We start from the raw sequence: 11,415 nt of genomic DNA, 5'->3' as shown, positions 1-11,415 counted from the left end.
CACATGTTTTATCTCTGCCTGAAATGCCCCACCTATCCTTGTCCACTGAGCAAAGTCCTGCTCGGTGATACTAGGATGGGTCTCAAACATCCTCCTACAGGTTACCAGGGTGGAGCTACAATCGAAGCTTGTGGCCTGATGTCCTTTGATCTTTCTTTGCCCTCCTCAGAAAAATAGTTGAAGCTAGCGTATGTGCTTGCTTTTGTTTGTCCAGATGTTGCCTGGGTGAAAATGAGTGTCCCTGGGATTTAAATGGGCTTCCCTGGTGGCTCAGGGGTAAAGCATCCACCTGCAATGCAGGAGACTCAGGTTCGATCCGTGGGTCAGGAAGATGCCCTGGAGAAGTGTATGGCAACCCACTCCAGTATTCTTGCCTTGGAAATCCCATAGGAGCCTGGCAGGCTACAGCCCATGGGTTCACAAAGAGTTGGACATGACTGAGCAAATGAGCATGCATGGGATTTAAATGTCAGAGTGAAATTTTCTCTCGAATTGCAGTGTTCAAGCAAAGATGTTACCTCTCCTGAAACGCAACTATAGAGACTATCTCAACACCCTCCAGGAAACAAAAATCAAACAATCCTCCTCCAAATACCCCCAAAAGACCAACCACAGTAAAGAGTACACCTTGGGTAGCTTATGAGATGGCACCCACTGAAAAGCCACAGGAACTAAACAGGAAATAAAAATGACTAGAATACAGTGGGCCGTGTGGGAACTATAGCAAACTGGAGCAATCCACCTCATCTCAAGGTCACTCGTCTTTTCCCTTTCATACTCCATTCATAGTTTTAATCAAAATTTTGTGTGGAGTCTGCTCACTTGGAACTTCACACAGAGGGAAGTCTTATGTCTGAGGTCCCTTGTGTTTCTGACCTCTAAAGGGAAGGTAGACATTTTGAGTAGAGAAAATTGCTTGAAAAAGGCACAAAAGATTAGAAAAACTCTCTGGGGACTTCTGTCCTAGTCACAGTTGTCTCAATGACCTACCCCTAGGCTTGACATCTGATCAGGCCACTAGAACATAGATGCAGTCAGTATAGCATCATGGTTAAAAATTCGGGCATTGCCCAGAGAGATCTAGTGTAAGTCTTAGCTCCATAATGCATGGCTGTGTGACCTTGGGCAAGTCATGTAACCTCACCATGTTATAGAGCTTTATCTATAAAGTGGGGCAAATAATAGAAGCTATTTTTAATCTACTGTGTGGATGAAATGAGCTAATAACGTATGCAAAGCACTTTGAACAGTGCCTAGCCTGAAGTAAATTCTCAATAATGTTAGCCATTATTATAATCTAATAATTAAATCTTAATTGTTGGTCACTGATAATACCTTAATGTCTTTTGTCTCATGGTAATATCCTCATTTTTCACAGGAGGTCTGAGTGCCTGAAGTAAAGGAACAATGATTCCACGATGATTGGGTCAGTGGGAAGGAGATTTGGGGAAAGATTTTTGTTGTATCCCTCAAAAGAAACTCTGTGGGTTTATTTTCCTGGAGGCTGGTACTGTCTTTTTGTATCTGCTGCCTGACTGTCTTCTAGAGATAGAAAAATGAAGAAGGATTCTGAGTGCTTACGGTGATTTGGGCAGTTCCAAGTGCAGTCAAGGTGGGGAACAAGTAAGTATCCCATCTGGTTCATTCTCCTTCCTCCTTCTAGATTTAAGCTCGGCTTTGGATTGACCCGCCAGCCTACTGGTGCCAGGGGTGAGATTGAAGTTAGGTTGCGTGTGATTGGTGTGTGTTCTGCGCTGTGCCAACCCAAACAGTATCTCAGAGTGTTTCTCTAATCTTTCTTCTAGCCAACTCCCCCTATCCCCAAGTCATTCCAAGTCAGGTGTAAAGGGCTCCTGGGGCCCTGGGTCAGGATGGTGCTGAAAAACCCTGCATGCTGGTAGGGCTAAGACTGGGGCCAGGCAGGGCAAGGCTGGAGAGCTCAGAAATGCTCTGTCAGGGGTGTGTAGGATGAGAAGCTGGGATATGCTTCCAAAAACCCTTCAGAAATCAAAGGCCTTTTCTGCGCTGGCATGGGGGCCTGGCTGCTGCTGAGGAGGGATCACTCACTCAGCTCTGAAAGCCTTGTTTGCTGGAGGGAGCAGTTGGTTCCCATTTTGTTTGTTTGTTTGTTTTAAAAAGGAGATCAGGCCTTGTGGATAATCTTTCACTGAAACCAGCAGCTTAAGTTTTTGACATTTTATCTCAAAAGAAAACACACACACGTGCTAGTTATTTCCTATCTGAGAATTTTCTCTAACGGTCATAATAATGGTATTAATTCTCAGTCTTTGTAGAAACTTTGTCAACACTAGTGCCAAGTCCTTTGAGCCAGGAAGTGTATTCTCTTCTAAACTGCAGTGCCATCAGAGCTTATAAAGTTCTTAGAGGCAAATGAGTGAAATTAAGCAACCCACCCCCAAACCAATCTGCTTCTCCCTGTCATACACACCCTGTTCTCAGAAATGGAGAGAGGAGAGAAGAATGCTTCTCTTATTCCTTGCCCTGGCCTGGAGCTACGGGGTCTTTAAGTATAAGTGTGTTTGTGTAAGAGGATTGGGGTGGGGGCTTTCTGACTGCCATTGATCCATCCATCCACCCCATTTACTCATTCGGTAAATCTTTATTGAGTTAATGTATTGTGCTCTGGGCACCCTAAAAAGGGACATGATTGTCTCCATCTCTTCAGTTGTTTCTCCCATGTCTGGCAGTGTGTTTGGCATTCATACCCTCTTCTCTTAAACAGAGGTAACAGCTAAAAGAGTAAAGCCTAGTATGGATAGAAGGAAGGAGAGTGACTGGGGTAGTAGCTGAGTGGAGGCATGAAGGAACTGTGTTTTCTCAAATCATTCAGGGTGCATTTTGCTCTCCTCATGGTCAAGGATTTCTCCACCTTTAGATCTAAGAGGAGGTGAGGATGGAACTTAACGGGTGACTGGCAGACTGCCCTGGGCCCAAGACTCTACCTTGGGTACCAGTGACGATTCTAGAGCTGAGTGTTTCAACCTCCAACACAGAAACTGAATCCTGGACTGGCTACTGAGGGATCATGCCAGCTGCTGGCTCTGAAGTTGGCTTTGGCTCTGAGCTCGATCTGTGGAAGTTGGGGCCCAGGCTCCTGGCTCAGCAGCTTGTATTGATCTCCCAGCCTCTTTTGTCTCCTCCTCCCCAGTGGAAGCCTCTCCCCCTCTGCCTCTCAGCCTCTTCCGCTTTCCTCTTCAGCTTCTAATAAACTGAAATCTCAGAACCGCCAAGGCTCTGGTAGTTTCACAAAACTGTCCTTGCTCTTCCTGCATCTGCCTGGTCAAGGGTATCTTTGCCTGAGGTCGGATAGATGCTATTACTGCCAATGATATGATTGCATAGCAACACAGAGCGGCTCCGAGAGAGGGGAGGAGGGGCAGGGGAAGGAGGACAGGGAGGTGGAAGAGACGGAGGGAGAGTGTGCATACAGCAGCTGTCGGCATTCCTGTCTCAGGGACTTCTTTGCTGATTCACAGAAGCAGCCCAGCTCCAGCCACCCAGCTCCCAGTTGCCGCCTGATCCTCAGACCTGCCGGAATCAGAAGGTAGGCCACAGAGAAATGATTTCTGAGCCTCGCCCTTTTTCAGCCCACAGGGGGAATGACTGAGGGAGGGGAAGCTCCAGAGGTACTCTGTGTGTATGTGTGTGTGTGTGTATATGCACCTGCCTGCCTGCCATCTGCTTGTGCCTTTGGGGGAAAACTTACATTAAAAAATGCCCACAATGAAGTAGCTACCGCTTAGATTCATAGAAGGGAAAAAAAAGATGCCCAGGAATAGAAACTCCAGCCAATTTGAGCAAGTAGGGTCTAAAAATGAATAAGAGGAAGGTCCACAGTTTGCTGCTTTGAGAGGAGAGGGGTATTTATTTATTGACTTGTTTGTTTATTTATTTATATCTGTTCTCAATGACAGGCTTTTTGTCCATGGATGGACCTCCTGGTGGGAGGGAAGGGAAGGGGTGTAGAAAGCATTGGCTGAAAAGGGAGGACAGAGGAAACATGGGACCTCAGAGCAGGTCCCCTGAACAAATGATTGTCTGGCCAGCAGACAAGACACAGCAGTGCTTCCTTGGAGCAAACTGGGCTCTGACCTAGGAGGCTGGGGTTGAAGGCACATCCTAATCTCTGCATTTACTTCCTGGCTCAGTCCAGCTTCCCCTCTTGCAGTTTTCCCCTTGGCTGCTCCCATTGATTTCCTTTCTACCCCCTTGTAACCAGGAGGCACCTCTTCACTCTTGAGAACAGAGCTTGGAGAGCTTTGAAACCAGGCTCACCTCTCCTGGAATCAAACACCCTGTTCCTTCTGCTCTCCTTAGCTTTCCCTGGCTTCAGGCCCTGTGCCCCAGCCTGGTGAGTGGGCCTGAGGCTATGTGGGTTAAGGCTTATCTTGCTTTTTTTGGTAGGAAGAGCCAGGCCTCAGAGGGATTGGGTCCCAGCCAGTAGCCGGGGCTGGGTCAGGCTGGGGTGGAGGGAGGTAGAGAGAGAGGAAGGGTAGCTCCCACAGCCTGGAAAAGAACATACTTTTCTCTTATGTTTTCTTTTTGATTGTTCAAAAGAAAAAAAGCCTTTTAAAAAAAACCTCTCTCTCTCTCTCTCCACCTTAGTGCCTGACTTTTCCAAATGGAATCCTTGTTTCTAGATTAAAGGCCCTCGGGTAAATCACCTTTTAAAAGGCCCAGTGACCGCCACAAACCTCAGGAGATTTCTTCTTTGGGCTTAGGATGGGGAGATGGTTCCAGAAAACCCTGGGACCATCCAAGGAACCCTTCCCCCCAAAAGGCAGTGCTGCCAGTGGAAGTGCTAAGTGTCCTGTCCCTGAAAGAAGAAAAGAGCCCTTCTTTTCCTGGGTGGGCTTGCCTCGACTGCAGTTCTGCCTCCTGTAAACCAGTGCCATGAAATGAGGGCACTTGGACAGGGCTCCTCTTCCCATGAGACTTGTCCCCCAGGCATTCAGCCTGAACTCTGTATCTGAGCACACTTCAGCTCCACCGTCACCTAAAGGAGGAAGCAGGGCTCGAAGCAGCGAAATTAGCAAAGGTCCAAGAGCCAGGTACAGAGGGGACATTCAGGAAACACTTTTAACCACAGACGTACAAAAGTTTCTGATGTGAAACCTGCCACAGTGTTAGAGAGGATTTGTTGTTCAGTCACTCAGCTGTGTCTGACTCTCTGCAATCCCATGGACTGCAACATGCCAGGCTTTCCTGTCCTTCACTATCTCCCAGAGTTTGCTTAAACTCATGTCCATTGAGTGGGTGATGTCATTCAACCATCTCATCATCTGTCATCCCCTTCTCCTCCTGCAAAGGAAGAATGGAATGGCAAACCACTTCAGCATTCTTGCCTTGAGAGCCCCATGAACAGTCAGAGAGGATAGGCTTTCACTAATGAAGACAGCCTTCTACACTGGTCAGGGACATTCACAGGAAACCCACTCTTGAAGTTAAATTAGGAAACTACATTCCTGTCTTAGGAAGGATTCTTCCACACACACATCAGTGACTGAAAGAGCAAGTGAGATAAATCCTTCTAGGATGACATTTACCAAACCACCGATGTTCCACAGAACACTGTTTGCAGAGAATGTTAATAGATTCTGTTTTAAAATAAGGAGTGGTGGTGGGGGGTGGGGTGTATTCTATGGTCCAATCTTTTTCTTTTTTTGAAAATGATTCATAACTGAATTCTCTTTTTGGACAGTCATCATATATATAAGTGTATTAAAGGCTTTGCGAAGTACTACTGTAAAGAAATCTGTTTAATTCTGTTCAACCCAGTGAAATCCACATGGATTTGACCAGGGACCTCTTTTCTCCATGGAAAAATTTTTGTATCTTGCACACACAGTGTTAGGAATTGCTGCTCAAAAAAATAAATAAATAAAAATCCTGGAATAAATTGACGTATGGAAAAAAACTTGTAAAATAATCTAATCCAGCACCACATTTTAAAGGGTGAAAATTTGAGAGGTTTAATGAAATTGTTCTTTTTGAGTATCTGAGAGAGTGAACCCATATATCCTCATTCTCAGTCCTTTATGCCCAATTGCTGTCCTTTAGCAGGTTCCCTGGGCTTCCTTGGTGGCTCAGTGGTAAAGCATCCATCTGCAATTCAGAAGACTCAGGTTCAATCCCTGGGTCAGAAAGATTCCCTGGAGAAGGGCACGGCAACCCACTCCAGTATTCTTGCCTGGGAAATCCCATGGACAGAGGAGCCTGACGGGTTACAGTCCATGGGGTCACAAAGAGTCAGACGCAACTGAGCACACATGCAGCAGTTTCCGTTCTGTGAAAAGAGTCCCAGGGAAAAGAAGCAGGTTGAAGGAATGATCCTGTCATTTTTAGTGAGACATTTGTACCTTACAGATTTCTTTAGTTATTTTGTTGTATCTGAAAATTCTGAATTTCCCTTTCAGCATGTGATTTGTTGCATTTTTTTATACAATGTGCTAGAAAATTGGGGGGTATTCAAAGAGGTGTAAAGAATAATATAATGAAAATCAGGATATTCACCACCTAGCTTAAGAAAAAACATCACCAATAGACTTGAAATCCTCTGTCTATCCTCTGTGATCAAAGTTCCTCTCATGCATTTATTTATATTTGTACTGCATATGTATGTGTCTTTAAGCACTGTATGCCACTGCTTTATGTTTTAAAAATGTATTTCAATGGTATGTATCCTTCTCCAATTTTTTTTCTCTTCAATGCTATATTTGTGAAATTCATCCACATTGTGACATGTGGCTCTGGTTCATTCACTTTTCACTGTTATATAGCATTCCGTTTAAGAAATATGCCATGATTTATTTATCCACTGCAGTTGACGGACATTTAGGCTGTTTCCAGTTTTGGGCTCACAATTAGGGCTACTATGATCATTTCTGTGGAGATATTCTTATGTGACTATTGCTATTGGCTATATATTTAGAAGGGAATTGTCCTGTCACCGGGTATGAGAATCTTCACTTTTGGGAGATATTGTCAGTTTGCTCTCCAAAATGGTTAATAATTTATACTTCCACCAGCAGTGTGTAAAGGTTTCAGATACATTGCATTAATTGTTTCTTTTTTCCTTTCCAATTCCTATATCTTTTATTTCATTTGGTTTTCTTTATCCTTTTTTTAATTGGAATATAGTTGAATGACAATATTGTTTTAGTTTCAGGTGTATAGCATAGTGATTTAGTTATATACACACATATACATATATATTCATATTCTTTTCCATTATGGCTTATTATAGGATACTGAGTATAGTTCCTTGTGCTATAAGTAGGTCCTTGTTGGCCATCTATTTTATATATAGTAGTGTGTATATGTTAATCCCAAGTTCCTAATTTATCCCTCCCTCTTTTCCCCATTGGTAACCATAAGTTTGTTTATTAATTAGTTTTTATAATAAAATTCTCCTCATAAGGATGCATCTCTGATTTTTTTTCCAATGCAAAAGAAATTTTCTTTCTCAAAATTGCTTGATAGCTACCTTCTCAGAAACACATTTCATTGTTTCCATTTGTAAATGAGGGGGTTGGCCTAGATAATCTCTAAGGTCTCTACCAGCTTGACAATCTGTGGCCCATGATTTATTCATTAAGTGAGAGAATCTGAAGCAGAAACTTGGTTTTTGGCTACATTGCAGGAATTATTTTAGGAACACATAACAAGGTTTGGTACGAATGAAATGTGTGTCTCATATCTTAGTGCCATGCTGTCAGGTAGAAAGGCAGTGCTGTGAGGGGAGAGCCATTGTGCAGTGTCACCTTGAATTGGAGAGAGGAATCCGTACTCACAAAATAGGGTCTTCTTTTCACTACCTTGTTCTTTCCTGAGCCTCCCTATTTATTTTCATCCAAGAACAATAAATCCTTGTTATAAAAAACTTTATACACACAAACAGACAAAGTGTATAAAATCAACATGAGAGTCCCCTTAACACAACTCTCCAGAAGAAATGTCACTGAACAATTTGTGTATCCTTGTAGGCTTTCTTTCTGTGCATACACAGAAAGAAGAGATTTTTCATGTTTTTTTTTTTTTTTACAAAATTGGAGTTATACCAGACACATTCACTCTGAAACTATTTTAAAACCTAAAATACATATCTTTGGCATCTGTTCAAATCAGTGGGTACAGATCTACCTCTTTCTTTCTTTTTTTTTACCTCTTTCTTTTTTAACAGCTACATAATATTTCATGGCATGGTGGTTTAGTCACTAAGTTGTGTCTGACTCTTTTGACCCCATGGACTGTAGCCTACCAAGTTCCTCTGTCCATGGGATTTTCTAGGTAAGAATACTGGAGTGGGTTGCCATGCCCTCCTCCAAGGGATCTTCCTGACCCAGGGATCAAACCCAGGTCTCCTGTACTGTAGGCAGATTCTTTACTGACTGAGCTATCAGCGAAGCCCCTGTCACTTCATGGCATGAGTGACCTCAATAAGAGAAAAGACTTGAGTGCTTGCTAGATGGTAACTGTGAATTAAGTCCTGACAACAAGGCTGTCTATGAAGTACGTCTTTCTGTTATCCTTGTTTCACAGATGCAGGGACTGAAATACGAAGTCAGGGATCTTGTCCAAACCTGTGCTGATAGGTCGAGAAGCCAGGATGCAAACCCGAGTGTGCTGGCTCAGAGCCCACACCTTCACTGTCAGGCTGTGCCACCTGTCTGACACAGTCCACTTAACTAGTCCCTTGTTGATGGACATCTGAGTTGATTGCAGGCTTGCTATTGCAACCAAAAAACTGCAGCAGATACCCTCATCCACCTCTGCATATATTTGTGTAGGCTAGGTTTCTAAACTTTCCCAGTTTATAGGTAGAAAGAGTTTATTCATTCATTCAAAAAATATTTACCTAGCTCTTAGGCACTGGGGAAGCTCTGAGGTCAGACTGGGAGAGTTGACCAGATGTCCTGGGAAGGTCATTTAAATGGTCTGTAGGATTTGCCAGCTGGGTGATACCCCAGACCCACTGCATCCTGTCCATTCTTAACTGCTTGTGTCTTTGCCTGGGTAGTAGCATGTCTGAGTCAGCCCTTGGGCTCCCAGCTGGTGGCCCAGAGCCACGAATTTTCTCTACTTGCCAAGTGTTGGTGACCACAGTGCCTCAGAGCCCAAGTTCTAGAATTTACAAAGGCAGAAGAGTGTAGCAGTAAAGAACTTGTATTCTGGGACACACTGGCCTTGGATATAAATCCCAGTTCCCTACCTCATAGTCACAATATCACTTTGAACAAGTTACTTACTGCTGTGTGCCTCCATGTTCTTATCTACACAATATAGACAGCAGTAGTAACTACTTCATAAGATTGTCCTGAGGATTCCATGACTTCCTGTATGTAGACTGATTAGTTAACATACACAAAACATAGAATAAAGTAAATTTTAACTGTTACTGCTTTTTGGCTATGGAAAAGCTGCTATATCAACCTTTCCATAAAACAGTTGATGATGTCTGTGGTACTTTGGTGAGGAGTTGGAAAGAAGGGAGAAAGTAGCTGTTAAATAGCTAATGTATTCACACACCTCAAAATTCCAAAGGTACAGAAGGATATTCAGTAAAAACTATATCTCCTATTGGTGACACTGCTGCTAAGTCGCTTCAGTCGTGTCCGACTCTGTGTGACCCCATAGACGGCAGCCCACCAGGCTCCTCCGTCCCTGGGATTCTCCAGGCAAGAACACTGGAGTGGGTTGCCATTTCCTTCTCCAATGCATGAAAGTGAAAAGTGAAAGGGATTTTTAATTTTATTTATTTATTTATTTTTGGCTGTGTGGGGTCTTTGTTGCTTTTGCACAGACTTTCTCTAGTTGCAGTGAGTGGGGGCTACTCTCTAGTTGTGGTGCACAAGCTTCTTTTTGCAGTGCTTCTCTTGTTGCAGAGCAGAGGCTCTAGATGTGCGGACTTCAGTAGTTGCAGCACTCGAGCTCAGTAGTTGCGGCATGCGGGCTTAGTTGCTCTGCGGCATGTGAAATCTTCCCAGACCAGGGATTGAACCTGTGTCCCCTGCATTGGCAGGCAGACTCCTATCCAGTGTGCCACCAGGGAAGTCCCGGTGACACAGGGCTTTTGTGGATGTAAATAATTATTCTATTTCTCCACCCAAGCAGAGATTACATGGGGATTTGCTTTGTCATAATTCAATATATTTTACACATATATTTTATGTGCTTTTTGTAAGTTATATTTCTCAGTTTTAAAAAGAGAGAAAATAAGGGAAAAAAATTTCAAAAGAGTGGAAGGAATTCTCCCATCTGTTTAGTAGTCACTTGGTTCCCTTCTCCAAAGACAATCTACATTAACAGGTTCTTTTGTATATTTCCAAAGGTATTTTATTGTACATATAAGCACATGTTTTGTTTTAAAACAGATTAAACTAACCACTTTTTTCTTATTTTCTTTTTACTTAAAACTTTACCTCAAGAGATCATTCTATATTGGCGCATAAAGAGTTAGTTCCGGTTTTAATAGCTATATAGAATTCCATTGTATGCATACACCATTATTTATTTAACAAGTCCCTGAGTAATGGACATTTAGGTCGTTTGCAGTTTGTTTGTTTTGTTTTGTTTGTTTGTTTTTCATTTCAAGCCTTGCTTCAAATGCTAATGTTCTGTATACATCATTCACACAAACACAAGAAATGTGTATATCCAAAGCCTTTCTCTTCATGTAATCTGGAATTTGTACCTACAAAATTGAGGAACTGTTACACTCACCTAGTTGGAGTTCAATTCAATACATCAAGTCAATTTGTGTCTCTTCCTAATTCCCTTTCCCCACTGGTAACCACTAGCGTTTTCTGTATCTGTGAATCTGGGGAATCTGTTTTAGTTTTGTTATATATACTTGTTTGTTTTATTTTTTAGATTTCACATAGTACTTGTCTATGCGTAAAATAATCAACAAGGATATATTGTATAGCACAAAGAACATAGCCATTAGTTGATAATAACTTTAAATGGAGGATTATCTATAAAAATACTAAATTATTATGTTGCACACCTAAAACAAATGTAATATTGTAAACCAACTAAACTTCCATTTAAAAAAAATGAAGTCACTGATACCTGCTCTGTGTCTGGCTCTGTGTTTAAAAATGTGTGGAGTAGAAATTAATAATGGGTATGAATTTTGTCCTCTACTAGCCAACAATCTTGCTTTCATGCTGAAATCATGGTATTCCCCATATGTTTTTAAAGCTTTTATCTCTGCCCAAGTTAAATAGTGTCTCCCCCTGAATCCTCCTGGAAGGGCCTGTGTGTGGCTTTGAGAATTAGGAAAAGAGTATTCCTAGTGGGAAAAAGTCACAGCTGTGTATCTAGCAGGATCCCTAGGGGAGAGCACAGATGAATGAATTCTACCCCAAAAGCATCCTCCATACTACTTCA

The 11,415-nt window shown here is 42.6% G+C and overlaps 1 protein-coding gene across 3 annotated transcripts in view; it reads left to right on the top strand.

Moving 5' to 3' along the window:
* Positions 1-1,378: 1,378 nt before the first annotated feature.
* Positions 1,379-11,415, top strand: part of DRP2 (dystrophin related protein 2) — a 49,859-nt gene continuing 39,822 nt past the window's right edge. Inside the window, exons 1-2 of one of the 3 annotated variants that reach the window (XM_043459112.1) lie at positions 1,379-1,623; positions 3,498-3,565. The gene's annotated coding sequence lies outside the window, so the exon portion shown is untranslated. Of the gene's footprint in view, positions 1,624-3,178; positions 3,323-3,497; positions 3,566-11,415 lie in introns of those variants that run through there. The other 2 variants (XM_043459111.1, XM_043459113.1) reach the window with 2 other exon arrangements.

The sequence above is a fragment of the Cervus canadensis genome, chromosome X (genome assembly GCF_019320065.1).
Source record: "Cervus canadensis isolate Bull #8, Minnesota chromosome X, ASM1932006v1, whole genome shotgun sequence".
NCBI lineage: Eukaryota > Metazoa > Chordata > Mammalia > Artiodactyla > Cervidae > Cervus > Cervus canadensis.
Note: the sequence above shows the minus strand (reverse complement) of the source record. Positions and strands in the feature narration are given on the sequence as shown.